This window comes from Trichosurus vulpecula, chromosome 5 (genome assembly GCF_011100635.1).
Source record: "Trichosurus vulpecula isolate mTriVul1 chromosome 5, mTriVul1.pri, whole genome shotgun sequence".
In the NCBI taxonomy this organism is placed as follows: domain Eukaryota; kingdom Metazoa; phylum Chordata; class Mammalia; order Diprotodontia; family Phalangeridae; genus Trichosurus; species Trichosurus vulpecula.
In genome coordinates, this window is record NC_050577.1 from 37121335 (window position 1) to 37138620 (window position 17286).

The window sequence follows — 17286 nt, forward strand, 5'->3', positions numbered from 1 at the left end:
CATACAAAGTTCTGGATAATTTTCAAAGATTTTCATATTCAGTTTATGAAATGAGATTTTTTTCTCTCTCAGCATTGGTCATGATTGAATTTAAATAACTTTGTTATCATTTGGCACATTGTAATATGAGGTATAAAGTTAGTTGTGCACCTTAAAATATTTACAAAGTCTCAGGCATGGATTATAAATTCTTTAGTAATTATTTACAGAATGATTTCATTTTAATTAGTCCAACAGTGAGAAGGAAGAGAGAATTCTTGTGTACCTTTGGAACAAATGAATTATATTAATCTTTGAGGGTTGTATTCTTTAGTTATAAAGTAATGATCGTATTTCTGTGTGGGAGGAGAGCCAAGATGGGCTGACTTGAAGGATCAATATATCTTCATTATTGGCTTCAGAATTGTGAGGCATATTTTTACATTTATCAATGGTCTAAAATCTAGGGGACCCGGAAGATGAATAGATCAAGGAGAGAATAGTAGGATCCTGAAAAGAAGCAGCATTTGGATGTTGGACCAAGATCTTGTATCCAGAGGTATTCTGAGGTCTGATATGAGAAAATACCTGATGCAGTGAGGCTTTAGTCAGGGCTACCTGAGATGAGAAATTACCTAAAAGAGGAACTATTTTAATATAAACTTTATATTTCACTCTAGTATGAGGTACAGTGTTCTATAACAGTAGACATAAATATTTGTTGAAATTAGAGAATCGCAGAAAGTTAGAGATGGAAAGAATCTTCTTATGCAGAAATGTGAAACTCACCACCCGCAAAGGTCTGGAACTGGGAACCAAATTAAAGTGTAATTGGGCAATGTTTAACAAAATAAATTAAAATACAGTACAACACAGGTAACGTTAATTCGTGGTTTGTTGGTTTTTAGTTTGACACCACAATTCTGATGGATGTCTGTTGCTTTACATATGAGGCTGCCAAATCTCAGAGAGATGACTTGTCCACATCTAATAATTAGTAGTAGTTGCTGTTGTTCGTCCTTTGGTTTCAAAGTAGACCAGTGACATAATGGGTGATGTCTTAACTTGCCTGTAAATTGGATTTAAATGAGGCAGAGTTGTAGAGTTGACAGCCTCACTCTCTCTTCCAGAGTAATTGAAGTCCAGTGGCAAGACAAGTCCGGAGGGCTAGTGATGGCCTGGGATTTACTGGATGGCCTTGGTATCGTTGATTCTGACCAGACTCTAAGCTCTAACTGTTCTCATCTGCCCATTGTGCTGTAATATGCAGTTTTGGTTTAAGACACAGGTTTTCTGACTCTCAAGTTCCATACTTTTTCTCTTACACCACTTAATTAAGTTGAATTAAACACTTGTGAAACACGAGAGCCTTGTGCTGCATTACACATTAGATAGATTTCGGTAGTCTGATTTTCTTATATTTCAATATAATTTATGTAACTAATGTTTTTTTCAAAATAACAAGAATACCATTCATATGGCATTGTTATGTGGGTAATTTCATATCTGATCACATGGTACCGCGGTTCTCATCTAAGATTCTGTGTGGTTGCCATTCTGCCTGTTTCTGAAGTCAAAGAATTTTGGATTAATTAGGTATGGAGGCTAGGTGTCAATAGCAGCTGGCATTACTACTCGAGTGGCTTTCACTTGGTCGTTGTGGAGCTAACCTGTTAGAGTCTTTTGTGGAGGTCATGACAACATGGCCCTTTCGATCCTTTTGTTGACAATTAATACCTCACTTGTGGAAGATCTATATTGGCCATCCATCCCTTCATTTTTCTTTGTAGTGCAGGCTCTGGATTCATTCTCCCAATTCCCATTCATCCTGGCAGGTTGGGTCCCTTGAAAAGGTCACTGACTACTCTGCAGGATTCTAGGATCAACCATGAAGGGTTGGAGGGGGTGAATTTCTGGTACTGTAACTCAGGAACCCCTCTGTATGGTGTTTCCACCAATATCATTTGACCTTTTACCCTTTCCCAAATATCAATTAATTAATAGTAATTAACTTCTACAAAGAGATATTTACCCAGAAGACATAGCAAAGTCTAGAGGAAGCACAACCACATCCCCCTGAAGCTAAGGAGCATTCTCCGTGTGACACATCCCCTTGGTCTCTGGGGAGATCAGACTCAAGCTTAAAGTGGTTGCTACCCAACATTCCCCCAGCCACTTGGCTTCTGGATCTAACAAAGCACATGGAAGCATTGCTCCCTTGGTTACCGGGCATGGTGTCTCTCCTGAGGTGTTGATCCCTTGAGGGGCTCAGGTCCACCAAGTTGCTTCCCAGGGATGGTTCCTCACTAGGCTTGCCTACTGCTGTTTCTGGCTCCAGTGGCTGAGAACTCGGGCTCTTCTGCCCTTTCACAGTGAGTCTGCAGGAGTATTGAATCCCAGGCTCCTGTACTTGTTTGCTTCTATTTGTTGTGCGGTGCTTCATTTGTTCACTCATCGGTGTCTCTGTCTTAACCAGTAACACAAAATACGGATGATCGCTGCTTTGACAAATACTTGGAAACTAAGTATTGGTAGGCTCCCTTCCTGTGAAGTTGTTTTCATTATTGTCCTTGAGACCTTGACCTGCCATTCTTTCAGGTAAATTTTGTTATTATTTTTCTAGGTCTGTGAAATCCTGTGGCAGTTTTCATTGGAATGCACTAGATAAGTAAATTAATTTAGTGTCATTTTATTTAAATGGCAAGGTTCAGTCCTGAGCAATCTATTTCCCCAATTTTGTTGGTATTACACATCCTCCTCCATATCTTACATCATCACTCAGATGGCTTCTACTTCCATCTCTGTCACCCTTCTCTCACGTGAAGAGGGGGCTTTTCCCTTTGCCGGTGTAAATCCACCTGTGATCCATCTGTGATCCATCTGATATTGTCCAGCAAATAGCCCTCTCTGTCATCCATAGTCACCAATATTCAGTCTCTCCCTCTTCTACTGACTGCTTTCTTATTGTCTACCCTTATTCTCAAAAACCAAAAACCCTCACTTGACTGTCCTTCCATGATAGACGTTGTCCTGTACCTCTCTTTCCCTTTATGGCTAAACTCCCTCAGTAGGCTGTCTGCAATCTATGCCTCCGCTTTCCTCTCATTTTCTTCTTAAATCTCTGAAGTCTGACTTTTGACCTCATCATTCAACTCAAACAGCTCTCCATAGTTTCCAGTGATCTCTTAATTGTCGAATTGAATCACCTTTTCTCAATCCTCACCCTTCTTTTTCCTTTCTTCAGCCTTTGACACTGTTAATAGCCCTCTTCTTCCTCCTTTCTTTAGATTTTTGTAACACTGTCCTCTCCTGGTTCTTCTCCTGTTTGACCGCTCCTCCTGGCTCCTTTGCTCAGGCTGCGTCTCTATCATATCCTGTAACTGTGGAGGTCCCCCAGGCCTTTCCTGGGTCCTCTTCTCCCTATTCATTATTTCACTTTCATTTGTCATCTCTTTGGATGTCTTTATGTCTGTCTGGCATCTTCCAGCTGCCTACTGTACATCTTGAACTGGATGTCCCATAGATACAGCAAACTCAAACAGATCTAAAATTGAACTCATATTTCCCCTCAAATCTTCTCCTTTTTCTTACTTCCCTGTTACTGTTGAGGGCAGTCACCCAGGCTCACATCCCTGGTGCCATCCTCAATCCCTCACTCTCCTCAGTGTTCAATCATTAATCAAGGCCCGTTATTTCTACCTTCACAGCTTCCTTCCCATTTGACCCCTTCTCTGCTCAGACTCTGCAGCCTCCCTGGTGTCAACCTTCATCTTTCTCTTGCCTCATTTCTTTCAAGTCCAAGCTAAAATCCCATCTTCTAAGGGCCTCCTTAATGTAGTACATTACCTCTGTCATCTCCTGTATGTATCTTGTTTGTACATAACTGTTTTCATGTTATCTCTCCCATTATACTGTGATTTTCTGAAAACAGGGATTGTTCCCTTTTATCTATCTGTCTTTTTGTCTGTCCATCCATCTGTCCATCCATCAATCTGTCTATTATTGCCTTTCTTTGTATACCGAGCACTTAGCACATTATAGAAGGCCTTAATAAAATGTAATTGTAGCATAAGAAGTATTTAAAAAGATCCCTTTTCCTCTTTTGCAAGCCTTATGTAATATTTTATTCATCTTATTTGATTTTCAAAATTCTTATTTGGTTTTTAGTTGTTATTAATTTGCTGCTTTTCTAGGTTTTAAAATTTTCATACCTAGTTCATTGAATTGTTCTTTCTCTGGTTGATAAGTGTTTATCAGATATAAATCTTCCCCTAAGGACTGCATTTGCTGGAATCCATTAGCTTTGATGTATTTATTGTCTTATTCTTTTTTATGAAACTTTATATTCTTATTCCAGACTGTTTTAGACTCCCCATTCTTTAGGATTAAATTATTTGGTCTCCGATCGTTGCTTTCTTTAAAAGCCCTTTATTGAGTATAATTTTTATTACGTTTTGGTAAGTAAAAGATTTGTCTAATATATGTTTTTGAGGGGTTTTTTTTGGTCACAGTCAGTTTTTGTAAAGGTGCTATGTATAACTCAGAAATTTATTAATTCCTTTTGTTCCCATTCAGTAGTTTTCTGAGATCTATCATCTCTAACTTTTCTCAAATTTTACTCAGGTCCTTAAGTTGTTTGTCTTTTTGTTAGTTTTGTCAAGGTCTAAAAAAAACAAATCTGTGTGTCCCTAAGCATTATAGTTTTACTTTATTTTCCTCTGACATTCAATTAAATATTTAGAAACTATGTTATTCGTTGCACATATGTTAGGTATTGTTATTGATTAATTTTATATTGTCTTTAAATCATAATGTGTTTTCTCTGATTATCTCTATCATTATTGCTACTTTTTCTTCATCCGAAGTATCATAGATTTTACTCCAACCTCTTATTTTAACCTTGTCAATCTTATGTTGTCAGAATTTTGCTTTTAAACAACATTTACTTGGTCCTGCTTTATCTATTGTGCTATTCACTTCAGTTTTATGTTTGAATCCTTTCCATTCACAGCCAGGATTATGACTGTTAATATGTCCCTAAAAGAAGATAATGAAAGAGGAATTTCCTTACTGTTAGTGATCTGTAATTGATACATTATGTTTTGGCTCCTTTGCCCCTTTTCTCTTCCCTGTGCCCCACCCCTTATTGAAACCTTTTACTCTTCCTTCCTCTTCTTTTAATTCCAGCTTCACATTCCAAAATCCAGCTTTAGGGATTATTTTGCCTATGACTACTCCCTCACCTACCCATCCTGCATTTTATGCTTGCCTTTCCCCTCTTCCTGCCCCATTTATTTTCCTGTATAATGTATTTCTGCACCATGTTCTCTGTGTGTGTGTGTGTGTGTGTGTGTGTGTGTATGTGTGTGTATATAAACTGTCCTTTTTCCATTTCAGATTGAAGTAAGGAACGTGGAATGCCTGTTCTCTTCACCCCTTTCTCAGTGCACGTGTACCCTTTATTTCGTGTTTATTCTGTGCCTTTTTAGAGCTTTATTGTGATGTTCATGAGGAATCTTCTCATTCCACCTATTCTTAATAAAGCCATGTTGGTTCTGTGATCACTGTTACCTTTTTTCTTTGTTCAGAAACCATCCCTTTAATAGTAATTTTTTCTAGAATAGCATATTTCTACCAAATTAATGTCAAGTTTTTATCATGCTAACTTTTGATCATCATGATACAAAATTAGCTAATCTCTCTCAGTGTAATAATACCTTGTATGAGTATTTACAAAACAATTTTATTTTATATTTTGGTCTACAGTCTATACAAATTATATTAATAAAACTGAGTTTCTTCTATAAATAATAATATCAATAGCAAATTGTGTACACATTTTTAATACTTTTTTTCTGGGTCTTTTTCTAATCTTTTCCTTTCAATCATTCTCTTTTCCACTTCTCTTCCTAACTCTTACTATAATTAGCCACATTAACAGCAAATGTTTGCTTTGGTTAAATTATTCAGAACATTTACTTTACTTGTCAAAGGTTAGATCAGGTTGTTGCTTGAACTGGTAATTAAATGCAGCCTAATGTGGGCTGTCGTGTTTATGTGCACTATGAACCTTGTTTTCTCTTCATTCTGTATAACTTTATAATGTTCATGCTGACATTTAGAAAGACTTTCTGACTTGGCTGCTTTCTGGTGAAGGAAGTATTTTAGAAGATTTTTAATATATGATATCTGAATGATTGTGTCCAAAGTGACAGACCAATCTAATTATTTCTTTAGGTTCTTTTGGACACACTGGTAGGAGAATTTTCATGAAATGGTATATGCTGCTATTAAGCATCATGTTTATGGAATGAGAGGCAGCACGGTGCGATGGACAGGGAGCTAGCCTCAGAGCCGGGAAGACAGAACTCGGCATGTACAAGAGCTACCTATGACACGTATGAGCTTTGTAAACTCAGACCTCTTACGTCTCAGCCCTCTGTGCGCCTCTCTGACACTACGTGTTGCAGTGCAGGTGCAGCCTGTTTGAAGCGGCTTCCCCTCTAGTAGTACCGTTGATGTTGCTGGTCCAGCTCTTATTCTTCTCCCCATCCCTGTGCCTGTCGCCATCCTTATTCCTTTCCTTTCCTTTCCTTTTTCAAATTTATATGTAGGAGAACATTTAAATACTAGACCAAACCAGATGTATTCATGATATACCTTAATGTCATGTGATAGCTAAAGATCTTTCTAAAGATCTTTGCGTATATCTTCACATGTCAAAGTAAACAAAGACGTTCACTACCCAACTGATTTAAACAATTAAGCAAAAGTCACCCAGTATCTTGATTATGTTCAATAATGTATACGACCTTCTACCTTAATAGTTCCCTGCCTCTTTGTGGAACATACAGTGGTAGCTTATGTTATTTGTTCTCCTGGACCTAGACTTTCAGTTGCTCAGAATCCTACTTTCCTTTAGCCATCGTGGTCCTTGTGTTGTTGTTCTGCTTTTGTGTATTTCACTCTCCATCTGCTCATATAAATTGTCCCATGTTTCTCTAGTCTCCTTACGCTGATCATTTTTAATAGCATAGTAATTTTTTATTGCATTTGCATCCCACATTTTGTGCAGCCATTTCTCCCATTAATGGGCAACCACTGCTTCCAGTTCTTTGTTACCACAAAATATGCTATGATAAATTTTTCTCATATATTAGAACTTCATTTCTTTCTTTGACCTCCGGGGTCTCTTAGAGGATATGGATATATGGTCATCTTTCTTACATGATTCAGATTGGTATGTGGATACTTGAATCAATTCAGTGTCCCCAGTAGTTACTATTGATGGTGGAGTAGACGTTCCCCCACTGTAAACTTCTTGAGGGACAGGCCTCAAGAATGCACAGGGCCTGGTGCGTTATTTGTCATGTGGTGTAGATTGGTGATACTTAGGGTGCTAGCTCTCTACAACATTGATTTTTCTGCTTTTTTATATTTTTGCCAATTTAGAGTATAGGAGGCAAACCTTGGAAGTGGTTTTATTTTATTGTTAATGATTTAGATTTGGTTTTCTTAGGGTCATTTAAAAGTTTGCAATTCTTTCTGTGAAAGCTGTTTAGATTTGTGGTCCTTGATCTTGATTTATTTACACACATTTATATACACAACTACATTTACACATGTACGTATTTACTTGTGTGTGTATTTGTAGAGACATATATAATGCCATATGTACGCATGAACTTTATACAAATAATATGTATGGAAGCGATGAAAACTATCATAACTCTCATAACCCATATAGAATATGAGAATTTTATGAGTGAGATTTGAGGCAAAGATTTTTCCCACCCAACCTTTTCTTTTTTTTTTCTCTAGTGATTTTGTCCTTTGAACCCCCTGTTTGGTTGAAAATTTATTTTCTAGCCATAGTTATAAAAGGGGCCTCCATCCATTTTCTCCTAATTAAAAAATATAATTCAGTCTTTTATATTTAAGTCATTTAGATATTATTGTGACATACGGTATAGGATGCTAGTTTGATGTTGTTGAGTCATTCACTCCAGTCCGACTCTTCATGACCCCGTTGGAGTTTTCTTGGCAGAGATACTGGAGTGGTTTGCCACTTCCTTCTTGAGCTCATTTTACAGATGAGGAAGCTGAGGCAAGCATGGTTAAGCGACTTGCCCAGGGTCACACAGCTACTGTCAGAGGTTGGATTTTAACTCAGGATGAGTAGTCTTCCTGACTCCAGACCTGTTGCTCTGTTTACTGTGCCACCTAGTTGCTCAAGTTGGACCTTAATTTCTGCCAGACTGTTTTTAATTTTCCCCTAGCACTTCTTGTCAAGTTGCATATATATCCTTATTTGTTTTGAGGCTTACTATTGACTGGGTTATTAGTTTCAATGACAGCTGCTTTTTGTTTATCTAATCTTTACCCACCAATCTACTTTTCTGTATTTTAAGCCTCATCAAGATGTTTCAATATTTAGTGCTCTATAGTATAAGATTTGAATTCTACTAATACTTATATCCCTTTTGGTCCTACTTTTTTTTTCATTATTTTCCTTGAGATTCTAGACCACTGGATTTTGTCTAGTACTATAAATTATTCCTTTGATAATTTGATTGGTATAATATTATATCTGTAAATTAATTAAGGCAATATAAGCATTTTTATTATGTTGGTGTAGCCCAACCATGAGCTCTGTCTTTTTCCCCTTGTGATGTTGCATGCTACTGTAATATGTGCTCTTCAGCTGACTGTAGTCTCTCTGTAAACATCGGCAAGTTGATGAATTTCTGCAGTATAAAATGTAGTTTGTCTGGGGATCTTGTGCTTTAGAGAAGAAACTGTTTTTAATCTTTACATACACCAAGTCTCTGGCACAGAAGCTGTAGTCAAAGCATCTGTAACTTAAACTGCTCTCTGAAAAAATTTTAAATTTGACAGTTAAACATTTTAATTGTTGCTGTTCCGTACTGAGGATCTTTAAAAGTGAATGTCTGTGATTTCAGATGATTAAAAGTAGATGTACATACAAGAAGTAATATATCATCTTTATTATTGTACCAAATATTCAGAAAATGCTTCGAGAGGGGTGTGTGTAAGCAGTACATATTTTCATCTAAAATAATGCATTGCATTCAAAAATCTGTGTTTATGTTGTAGAGTTGAAATTTTCAATGCATAAAAGTCAGGAAATTCAGAGTAATGGTCTACATAGTCACTGTAACTCATCTTGTATTATTACACTATATGTTAATATATATATTTTTCTTAAATGTATAAATACAATATACATCACTGTATAATACATGACTGAGTTATACATGTTATAGAAATTCTATTTTTGTCAATTTTTTGCATGATTTTCCTTTTTGCTCCAATATGTGTCCTTCAAATTTTTTTACTTCAGTAATTATCAGATAATACTTCTTCAGCAGGGCCAATACTTCATTGGATATTTTTTTAAAATTGTGTCTTATTTTATTAATATATTTTGCATGTAGACTTGAATGCAGTAACTTAAATGTGTCAGTTTTTGTTTGTTCTATAATGTATTCTTTTCTACCCATTTTATTGTAAAGTAGTTAGAAAATAGATTTAGATGACTCCTTCAAAATATTCCATGTAGTTATTAACAAATTATTAAATTTATTTGGACATCCATCCTTTCTTTGAGCCAGCCCACCTTCCCATTGAAGTTCTAAGAAATAACAAAATGTTATTTATTTCTATGTCATATATTATGGTATCATTTATTTTGATATATTATTTGTTTGTATTATTTATATAATAGCCATGATAAGATAAAGCATAAGCTACAAATAATCGACAGTCTAAATAATTAAGATGGCTTCAATTTGGGGGGGGGGGGAGTTTTTGTAGTAGGCAGATTTCTCAATCTAATAAGACTTTCTTTGTTTTTACTTTTGGGGGAGGAAGCACCCAGAGTACTTACTAGACATTTTTATTTTGATTGAAGTAAGGAGAAAATCATAAAAGCGTTACAGAAGCCATTGTGGATAAGGGGGAGGAGGGGTTCTGCAGTTGTTAAAAATAAAGTTCTTTTTTTCCTATTAATTTTAAGTTTTTTGATAAAATTTAATTTCTCTATTTAATGAAAATAAATAAAAAGGAAAAATAAAGGCTTGTCTATTAAAAAGAAAGAAAAGAGAAATGGAAATAGATACCTTATTTGGGTCAGCTATATTTTAATAAAATTGGATTAAAAGATTAGCCACAAAGATGTTGTCTGCTATATAAAGCAGATATGTCTTATACTTTCCAACTCTACCTTTTGTATACTTTTTAGGTAACCTTGATTAAATTTGTTGCCATATAACTAGTGAAAATTTCATTCATTTCAACAAACATTTATCACCTAATGTTTATAATGCACCATCAGAAAAACACTGGGATAGTCTCTGCCCTCAGGAAGTTTATGTTCCACTCTGGACTGCTAGGAATATCTATAAGTATATGTTCTTTTATTCTCCGTTAGAATGTGAGCTGTTTGTGAGGAATTCCCTTATTCTTTATACTTGTATCCCTACTGCTTAACACAGTGCTTGGCACATGGAAGGTACTTAATAAATGCATACTGATTGGTTCATTAAAGTCAGTTAAGTTCATTTATTAATGTATTTTGTGGATTTTCTCAATCCCTGCTGTGCCCGTTGATATTAGCTTGTATAGAAATCAATGTCAACAATATATCACTGGTTTGACTTAGCATTCTTATTTAGTAACTTTCTTTTTAATATTATTTCACCTCTGCAAATTGTCCCCCTTCAAAATTAAGAACCATGATACTCAAATATTCTTGAAATCAAATATGTACCACAATATAGAATAGAGGCATCTAGGTGGCCCAGTGCATAGAGTGGCAAGCCTGAAGTCAGAAAGACTCATCTTCTCAAGTTCAAATTTGGCCTCAGACACTTATAACCCGTGTGACCCTGGGCAAGTCATTTGACCCTGCTTGCCTCAGTTCTTCATCTGTAAGATGTTCGGGAAAAGGAAATCCAAACCTCTCCAGTATCTCTGCCAAGAAAACCCCAAAAAGATCCATAAAGAGTTGGACGTGACTGAAACTACTAAACAACAATACTGAATATAGGCTATATCTTCCCTGATAGAGGAAATGTCCCATTTTGCATTCAGTATTTTTCATTATGCCCTTTTTTTCCCTGGTGTTATATTATTTTGAAAAGAACTTTGTATTATTTGCTATCGTAAAAGCAGGTGGTTTTTTTATTTGCAATTTTTGCATCTTGAAATAGATATTGTAAAGTAGATTCTACAAAAAAAAATAGATTATATTTTTTTCCACATGCTGGTTTGGTTAAATAATGTTCCTGTTTTTCACCAGGTAATATAACAAAGTAGAGAAATATATAAAGGTAGTAAGAAAATAAGCATAAGTGCATTAGACAGCATTGAATCGACAAGGTGAGAAATGGAAGAAATGTGAAGCTCTTTATACATGATCTTAGGAAGGGCGTTTTTGTTGTCTTGATTGTCATATACACCCTCTTTCTTTAAATCTCTTTGGGACACAGACCTAGAAGTGCTATTGCTGGATCAGAGGGTATACACAGCTTGATTGCCCGTTGGGCATAGTTCCAAATTGCTCTCCAGAATAGTTGGATCAGTTTACAACTCCACTAACAATGCCTTAGTGTCTCGATTTTCCCACATCCCCTCCAACATTTATCATTTCTCTTTTCTGTCATATTAACCAATGTGATAGGTATGAGATGATACCTCAGAATTGTTTTAATTTGCATTTCTCTAATAAGTAGTGATTTAGAACATTTTTTCCATATGGCTATGGAAAGATTTGATTTCTTCATCTGAAAGTTGCCTGTTCATATCCTTTGACCATTTATAAATTGGGGAATGACTTGTATTGTTTATAAATTTGAATCAGTTCTCTACATATTTGAGAAATGAGGCCTTCATCAGATATTATCGGTAAAAATTGTTTCCTAGCTTTCTGCTTTCCTTCTAATCAGTTGTATTGGTTTTATTTGTGCAAAACCTTTTTAATTTAATATAATCAAATTTATCCATTTCACATCTTGTAATATTGTCTATCTCATGTTTGGTCCTAAATTCTTCCCTTTCCCATAGATCTGACAGGTAACCTATTCCTTGCTCTCCTAATTTGCTTATGGTTGTTTTGATTTTTCAAAAGCTACTTCTTGCTATGACTTTATAGCATCTGAATTTTAGAAGGACGTGGGTGGAAATGATCATTTTCTGCTCATTCCTGATTAGTTATGTTGTTTTTGTGTCTGGAATTTTAATTCACAACTGATTCTTTACCCAAGTTGCTAAGTCTTGATAATATATGACAATTATAGGGTTAAATGTGCTTTAAATTCCCTGTGATAATTGTTCTTAGATATGTAGATCCTCAGTGTAGCTCCAGAGACAACTATTTAGTAGACAGCATTTGAATAATACAAATGTGTGGTTGATAAAAATGGATTAAAGTTTCAGGGTGGTACCAATGGGTGATATTTAATATTGAATGACATGTATTAAGACAAATGCTTTTATATATAATTTATTTGGCATTGTAAATGCATTTATCTTGTGAGATACAGACCCCCTATTGGCACATGAAGTATTCTGGAAAGGTTTGGAGTAAATAAATAATAAAACCACTTTGATATACAATCTAACAATATTAAATATTAAGACTTTCAGATGATTGATTTTAATACTTAATTAACTTATTTAAAGTCCAATCTAACTCTTTTGTATTAAAGATTGACAGACAGGAGCTCAAGTGGAGGGATTTTTATTGAATAAAACCTCACAGCATCATATTTCACAGCGCTGTATTCATCTTTGGCTAACGTGACTAAGTAATATCCCCTTCCCACGCCCACCCTGCATTCCATTTTTTGACCATTTTATTGTCCATCTTCTAATTATGAGGCTACAATTTCATTTGGATGCATTTCCTCTCTGCCCTTACTTTAAATGTCCCAGATGCCATTTTTCAGGTTATGCACAGTCCTCATGGCAGAAAAGCCCCACCTAAAATGATGATACTTCTTTGATGTCACTTTTTCTCAAAGGCTAGCAGTAGTACATTTATGATGCTTTCCTTATCTAAGAGATCTTTATGTAAAATAATAGCAGTTTCAGTGTTTGACTTGTAAGTTTATCATCCATCAAGAATTTAAATGAATGGAATATGCTTATCAGAACTTTTCCCTGAATATGGATATCTTTACAACAGCATAATTCAAAATACTAACTCAAAGCCCAAGTATTAGAAACAATAAAGGAAGGAACAAAATGTGAATATATGGAATCTAATATTCATTGGAAATAAATTATTATTTTTCTGGAGGTTTTGTCTATATGATACCATTTTGGAAGTGAAAAAGTAAAGTTATTAACCACTTGTTTTGTGTCAACGATGCCAACAGTTGGTTTCCTTTCCTTATTCCCTCCCTCTCCCTCTTTTTTGGCTGAGGAGACTTCCTGTTTGACCCACCATATGGATGGATATAGCTTAGATCTTGCTAAGATCATAAACACCTTGAGGGAAGGGAAAATTTCTTTTTTGTCTTTGTATCATATATGTATGTAATATGTGCCTTTTAATTAATAATAATAGCTGCTATCATTTATAAAGCTCTTTAGATTTCAAAGTACTTTACAAATATTACCTAATTTGATGCTGTATGTAGTGGGGCAAACTGTTCAGTTTAGAAGTGAAATTTGTTCACTCTTAACTTTTTTGGGTTAACTACCCATTTTGTTATATTTTTACAATTTTTCAATTTGAAAACATGAAAAAATTTCATTTTTTATTTCCCCCCAGATTGTCTTTCGGCAAAGCTGTAGTCTTAAAACCTTGTCTATTTCTACCCTTATTCTATTTCTCTAGAATCCATTAATCATTCTCATTTGAATTTCCTCCTTTTGGATGATCATTTTTAACCTTATAGGAAAAGAACTGATTTTGCAAGTCATATGACTCAGTCATTTGATCCAATTTTTGTCATATGATCTCCTCCATAAGGTTAGTTTTTCATTTTGAAGGAAATTTGCAGGTACTTTTTTTTTTTCAGTTATACACTGGTAGCCAAGGTGGCATGTAAACTTTAGAGCAAAGTCACCTGTGTATTTATAGGGTTGGATGAGGCGAATTCAGCTCTTTTGGTCTTATGACTCAAAAGGAAAGCTGTTCTCAGTTTTATGTTATTGTTCCTTTACTGAAATGGGAAGATTAGGTTTCCTCCACCCCCAAGTTTAATACTTCTACTGCCACTTTTAATGTTTACCCTTGCTAGGGTATAGATCTGGCAGTCAGTCATTAAGCTCTAACTTTTATTTTGAGAATTATTTTAAAAAGAGTATTAGAGTGATTACTTAGTAAATGATGTTTGTCCTGAGTTTATTTTTTCTTCACTATGCCATATGAGGGAAGATGATTTAAAGGCATTGGCCTTGCTTGGTACTTGTTGTAATATCAATCAAGTTGGGACTGTCGTACTGTTTTAAAATGATTAATTAAGTGTCTTTGATTGAGCCTTACTAGGTGTAAAGCCCCAGGTCCAAACCCCTATCTACTAGGTGCTAAGCTTCTCTGGGCGTGAAGCCCTCAGGGTCTTAAAGGGAGTTGCTAAGACCAGAGCCAATAGTAGGAGCCTGAGTTCTGGTGGCTCAGATGACGTTTGATGATGGCTAAAGAGTGTATAAAAAGAGGGAACAGAGAGCTATTTGCTTAGGGCTGTCACTCTTGGAGGTTTGTTGAAGTGGAGACTCTGGGCAGCTGTAGTTAAGAGCCCTCCAGCTTGTAAACCTGGATGTTCAGACTTTGTTAAACTTTGGTAACTATGCATTGAGATTTGAATCAGACAAGGTCTGTCTGTTGATGTTTGTAATTTGTTTCTATTTGCTCTGAAGTTCAGGGTGCTGGCTTTTTCTCCTGAACTAAGTGAATGATATTTGTATGCTGGATTAAAGTTGCTTTCCTTAGCCAAGCAGATCAAAAGAGCCTGTGCTGGCAGCTTTCTGTGAGCTGGTTGTTGCCGGGTCTTACAGCCCTCCAGTATCCGCTAGCAGATTGTTGCAATAGTTGTAATGCTGGTTTAAGAAACAATTTTTGGGCTAAGAATTGTCTTCTATAAAAGCATTCTAACTGTTGATTTTCTTAACATTTTTAAATGTTGATCATAAAAATGTATTTAAATAAAAGTTATTGCTTTTGAAGGAATAATTTCTTGGTTAGTCAAAGTTGACCAATATTTTGCTTCGTACTTTGGTTACTTGGATTTTCTGCATTCTTTTTAAATGTATGTTAGCTGTACTTAGAAAAGTAATTTTTGAAGATAATAAAACACAAAATCTCTGAGAGAGAAAAAGACCTGAGAGATTCTTAAAACTGAGGCCCAGAGAGGTCGTGCTACTTGCCCAAGGTCACAAAGCTAAGTTGGGCAGAACTAGAACTAAAACCCAAATTCGAGAGCACTTTGTGCTCCAACAGGAGATGAGATGGCAGCTTTTCACTCAAACTGGCAAACAACTTGGCATGAAATTAAATCATAACAAATGATCAGTTGTTCAAAGAAATCAAGTTAAAAAAAAAACAAGAAGCCCTTAGAATGTGTGGTTTCAGTTCTATTTCTGTTATTTGACCAACAACTCTACTGCCTGTTGCTGCTTCTTCTGCCTGTAGAATATCCAGATGTATGGGTTACATACCCCACCTTTAATTTAAAAAAAAAGTGGTAGGAGATTTTTAGGTATTGAGGGCATACCAGTACCTATTTAAATCTAATTTTTTTGTAATGTAATGAGAAAAATTGACAACATTGGAAAGGATAGAACCTTGCAGAAAATACCCTCTGAAAATGTGAACAGTAAAATATTTGTTAGTTATTTAGTTGACTTAGAATTAAATTAATTGATAATCCTGAAGTAAACTTATCTAAATTTGTTCATTTGTGACCTTACCCTTGCCTTCTTTGTTGATAATTTCTGCCATTCCTGAATCTGCCTTATGTGCAGAGTTTATGATTGATGCTTGTGATTGTGGATTCTCTGCATTCAATGCAATTCACCAGACATGTGCCAAGTAGCTACTGTGTGTAAGACTCTGGCTAGGTGATCTGTCAGTCTTAAAAGTAGCTTTGTAATTATTCACAGTCTGCAGTTGAACAAATTCTTTGCCCCAATTTGGCATAAGCCCACTTGAAGGCACAGACCAGAAAGAAGTGAATAAAATTTTTTTTCTAATGTAATAATAACCTTACCGTTCTCATGTGTAATGTCACATCCTTTTGAACAAAAATTGGAATAATGGATTTCATTTTGTGGTATATTTTTAATTAAGAAAATAGTATCTAGGGGGCAGCTAGGTGGCGCAGTGAGTAGAGCACTGGCCCTGAAGTCAGGGGGACCTGAGTTCAAATCCGACCTCAGACACTTGACACATGTACTAGCTGTGTGACCTTGGGCAAGTCACTTAACCCCGATTGCCCTGCCAAAAAGCAAAAAAAAAAAAAAAAAGAATATAATATCTAATTTAATAAATAAAATATAAAAGGGTTCTAGAAATATTTAAGGTCTCTGAAATACTAGAAGACCCAGTGATACAACTTCATTCCTCAATCCTTTTTTTGACCAAATGTTGGGAAATGAAAATCCTGTTTGGTAGAAAAATTGAGATTCATAAAATCACTGTAATAAAAGTAACTTAGGGAAAACTATTGAAATTTATATTTCAGTTGAGAAAAATTTGAATCCACTTTCTCATGAACTTATGGACCCATCAACATTTCCTGACTCTGTTGAAGGATTTGTTCATATGCTATAAAATGGTTTAATTAATTTAATTTAATTAATTAATGGTTTAATTAATTAATCTAAAAAGCACCTTCTATGTGCTAAGCACTAGGGACACAACAGCAAAATGAAACCATTTCTACCTTCAAGGAGCTTAAATGCTAATGTAGGAGACAGCATGTGTGTATCATATACATGTATCTATACCTGTATATGCATATACATTTTCATATACATCTATACACATGACAGGCAATGCTGATGCAAAATAATCTTGTGGGAAAGGTACCAGTCTCTGAGGAGACCAGGAGCAGTGACCTGCAGAATGCTGCACTTAAATGCTGAATCTTAAAAGAAGCCATGAGCTCTAGGAAAGAGTGTTTTTGTAGGGGTGGGGCAGCAGTCACCATTGCTGAGATATGGAGAGAGGGCTGGGAGCTCCATGTGTGAGGAACACCAGGAGAGCCAGCCTGGCTTAGAGCATGTGGAGGAGAAGAATGGGGAATCAGATTAGAAAGGAGAAAGGGGGCCAACCTG

At 35.6% G+C, this 17286-nt stretch overlaps 1 protein-coding gene across 7 annotated transcripts in view; it reads left to right on the forward strand.

Moving 5' to 3' along the window:
- TBC1D5 (TBC1 domain family member 5) overlaps nt 1–17286 on the forward strand; it is a 635464-nt gene that overhangs the window by 266140 nt on the left and 352038 nt on the right. The window lies entirely within an intron of this gene.